The sequence below is a fragment of the Scardinius erythrophthalmus genome (assembly GCF_964197995.2).
Source record: "Scardinius erythrophthalmus genome assembly, chromosome: 10".
NCBI lineage: Eukaryota > Metazoa > Chordata > Actinopteri > Cypriniformes > Leuciscidae > Scardinius > Scardinius erythrophthalmus.
Window position 1 is genome coordinate 7,069,899 of NC_138230.1, and position 4,589 is coordinate 7,074,487.

Below are 4,589 nucleotides of genomic sequence, written 5' to 3' on the forward strand. Positions count from 1 at the left end.
AACGCTGATTTTGGGAAACGCATCCGTTGGTGTGTATCCGACCCATGTATTTGACGGGGCTTTCAACACAGATGTAGGAAAAATTGAGGTGTTATAATTGTGTGTCATGCTGAATTTCAAAAAGACAATGTGAAATCTGATTTGAGCAACCAGAGCCTCTAGACTGAGACGCATCTGGAAAAATCTCATTGGAATTGCATTTCAAACCACCTCCAAATTTTGTTTTGCTGTCCAGACATTCAAAAACCCATCTGGATATGCGAAAAATCATTTTTTTGGATTTTTTTTGGCATCATATGTGTGTTGCCGACATGAAAGCTGTTACAAAAGGTAACACAACATTACACACCCTTCTAATATTTAAAGTTTTGCATCACATGCACCCTTTGAAGCAAAGGCTTAAATACACCGCAAAAACCACAGAAAAAAAAAAAGGCCAAGATGGTTGACAAGCCGAGAGAAATACAAGATGATTGAAAACCTTTATATTTTATTCAATACTGAAGAGTACCAGTAAAAAAAACAATAGGGATCAGTGTTATATAGTTTTTTTTTTTTTAAATGACCCCAGTAAAAGATCTCAACAATGTCTCAAACTGTGCTCGGATTTGTCAAGCTGTCAAATCAGGAAAAATAGCTGACAGTAATTGATCATTAAAAAATCCCTTACAAAAAATAAATCCCAGACCTCTTTAATGTCTCAGTTGTTTCTCCTAGATAGCAATGAGATTAAATGGAGTAGTGCATTTTCTCTTAAAAAGAAAAAGACCCCAGTAATCTAGAGTTTCAGAGGAGATCTCAATAAGTTCTCAAACCATGCTCCGGTTTGCCAAAGACGCCAGAGTCGGCACTCAATATGAACTCAAACATTTCTCATCAAATGATGAGTATTGACTCATTTGATTCAAGTTTTGTTTCTCAAAGTGTTTTATGAGAAACATCAAAGACAAAGCAGACCCCAAAACAAAAAGTCTCCCGATTAACTTCTGAGCGATAAGGCGCAGAGGATAGTGACACATCATGTTTATCTGATCTGGTGTGGTGACCTGCCATTGAGAATCAGCTGTGACGCACCGGTCTCCATCTCGTCTAGATCTCGGCTCCAGATGGCAGAAAACCCTGACGTCGAGGCCTGACAGTTGTGGCTTGTGCCGGCGTGGCACAGGGTGAAGTGCATCTGCTTTACAGTGATGCACGCTGCCAAAAACCCTGCACAGCACAGCATGCAGTCGCAGTACAGCCCTGCATTCTGCATCCAAACCACTGATCATCTGGCCATGCAGAGACCAGCACACGATACAGAGGCAGGCAATGAAAAACACTCCTGATCTCACACACAAACACCACAGGATGAGCGCACGTTTTAGTAGGGCCGTCAAATTAATGTGTCCGTTTCATTAATTATAAAGAGAGAAAAAGTAATGCATTAAAACGTATGCGTAAGAGTACGACAGAGAGGAACAGAGCGCATGTTTTAACTGTCTTTAACCACATTTGGTTTTCGACCATTAAAAATTAGTAAAATTCAACTATTTGCACATGGAGCTGCATTGAGATCCCAATCTCTCTGAAATTTAATAATACACGGATTAAAAAAAGGAAGATTCCAAAAGAAAAGTTTGGCAAGAACTATATCCTCTAAAAGAATATTGAGGTATCTTAAATGCTTCTTATGATACACGCATGCAAACTTTGGAAAAATAATATTTTTGGCACTCAGACAATTGCTTTGATAGAGGAGATGTGAGGAAATGTGGACAATTGAACAGTTTGCTCATTGAGCCACATTGACATCCCTGTATGTCTAGAATTGAACAATATAGGGCCTTAAAAATAAAACTACCAAAAGTTTGTGAAGAATCAAAAAGGATTTTAAGATATCTTTAATGATTCTTGTATATTATCCAATATTTTCCAGATATATCATGCTTTTCAGTATACATTTTCAACACAACACCAATGTGCCAAAGGCAGCTTAATGCTTTTTACAAGATTCTTGAAGAAAGAGAGACAGAGGGAAGCAAGGTCATTTGCATGGAGACCCACGGACGCCCCTGTTCCCCGTATCTGATGTCAGTCTCTCGACACTGATAGACTCTGCGTCTCCAGTTTAAGGGATAATGAGATTGCTCGAGCCACACAAACCTCCACTGACTGCACTGCGCCGACGCTACGCTAGTCACTTCATCTCTCAGAGACTAAACAACTCCGCCTGCCTCCATCTTCCTCGATGCGAACGCACTCGACTCATCAAGAGCCCGAGCACCGATGTAATGGAGAGAAGTGGGTGAAGACGAGGACGTGGGGCAGGAGAACACCTGATTGGCTGAAAACAGGGCCCATTTCCATCACAGCGTCTTCCTCAGGTGGTAGAAGATGTGTGAACCCGTGGGAAAGAAATACACAAATGAGATCTGTTTAATATCTCAATTGTTTCTCACAGATAGCAATGCGACTCCTCTAAAGTTTGAGAAGGGGCTTCAACACTTGGATCAGATATGAGATAGCAAAGAGTGAAATCAGAAGTATCAAATTTCATATTTCAAAACGTCACATTCACCCAAGACCATATCTGGTCTAATATGCTATATATGCTAGAATAATTTTACAGCTATATACCACATTATGTAAGCCAACCACTGCCAGTCATAATCTAGGTAAAACAGGGATGAACACAGAAAGTGTCTTTTTATTACTAACAAATCTAATGTGCATAAAAAGATTTCCAAAACCATTCATAAATAATCCTAAATCACAAGCAGCAATAAACATAGAGTTACAACGAAATATAGAATTAACTTAACTGCTCCACAAAACATCTCTAAAAGACTGATTCACATCACATGACACTCAATGATGGTTCTCAATATTTCATAAAAGTAGCATACTGTGGAAATACCGTGGTACATTACAGGGATGGTAATATTAATGTAGAAATGTATACGGTATTAAATAATTACTATTTGTATCATGGAATTGACATGATACATCACAACAAGGTAATGCCACATTCTTGTTTGTTTTTTAAGTCTTCACATGAAGGCTGTTGTTATGTGTTTTGATATTATTCAGGTGTGAAATGTCTTTACCTGTAGCACGTGCAGGTGTTGAACTGATTAAACACGTCTTCGTCCCTGACAAACGACAGGTTGCGTTTGTAAAGTTTTGTTTCCAAAAAACGAATCAGCGCGTCAGTAAATGAGCTGTGGTGTTTTGTTCGTGACTGAATCGGAATTTTTGAACAAATATTTTATGTGAACGCAATCAGAGAAGTGTCTTGGAACTGTTCGAATGATTCAGAATTTATCGCGAATCATTCTGTGACCCGGTTGATTCGTTTGAAAGAACCGACTACAAACACTGATTCATTCGAGAGTCGGCTTCGATTCGCTAGTTCAGATTCCAAACAAACAGACGACACACTGATTGCTGAAATACTGTCAAGGAACATATTTCTCAGGTTTGTATACTGTAATCTCCCTCATCAGACAATAATCTAACATTAAAATATTTACTTGGATGGACTTGTGGCAAGACAACACGAGGAAATGTAGCTTGTGACTGGCATGAAGTTGGTTTGACGTTGGACGTTCGATATTCGCATATTAAGGGACCGTCTCAAAATTACATGCGACATTGGTATAAACGTTTCTAACTTCAATAGCATTTGAAGACAATGACTTACAGTCATAAAACCAACTGTACATTGTTCATCTAGGTGTCAGGTATGATGCACACCTTTTAGATTTTTGATATTTATGACAATAAACTGTTAAATCATATGCAAATATTGTTATGTATTTCACTACTGTGTATGGGATCATACACAAAATATGACAATATTTAAAGCTCAATAGCATTTGAAGACAATGACTTACAGTCATAAAACCAACTGTACATTGTTCATCTAGGTGTCAGGTATGATGCACACCTTTTAGATTTTTGATATTTATGACAATAAACTGTTAAATCATATGCAAATATTATTATGTATTTCACTACTGTATGGGGTCATACACAAAATATGACAATATTTAAAGCTCAATAGCATTTGAAGACAATGACTTACAGTCATAAAACCAACTGTACATTGTTCACCCAGGTCTCATGTATGATGCACACCTTTTAGATTTTTGATATTTATGACAATAAACTGTTAAATCATATGCAAATATTATTATGTATTTCACTACTGTATGGGGTCATACACAAAATATGACAATATTTAAAGCTCAATAGCATTTGAAGACAACGACTTACAGTCATAAAACCAACTGTACATTGTTCACCCAGGTCTCATGTAGGATGCACACCTTTTAGATTTTTGATATTTATGATAATAAACTGTTCAATCATATGCAAATATTGTTATGTATTTCACTACTGTATGGGGTCATACACAAAATATGACAATATTTAAAGCTCAATAGCATTTGAAGACAACGACTTACAGTCATCAAACCAACTGTACATTGTTAATCTAGGTGTCAGGTATGATGCACACCTTTTAAATTTTTGATATTTATGACAATAAACTGTTAAATCATATGCAAATATTATTATGTATTTCACTACTGTATGGGGTCATA

At 37.2% G+C, this 4,589-nt stretch overlaps 1 long non-coding RNA gene across 1 annotated transcript in view; it reads right to left on the reverse strand.

The window, feature by feature from the left end:
* LOC308697538 overlaps positions 1–3,404 on the reverse strand; it is a 14,835-nt gene extending 11,431 nt beyond the window's left edge. Inside the window, exon 1 of the long non-coding RNA XR_014030949.1 lies at positions 3,090–3,404. This is a non-coding gene — a long non-coding RNA (uncharacterized lncRNA). The remainder of the gene's footprint in view (positions 1–3,089) is intronic.
* Positions 3,405–4,589: the final 1,185 nt, after the last annotated feature.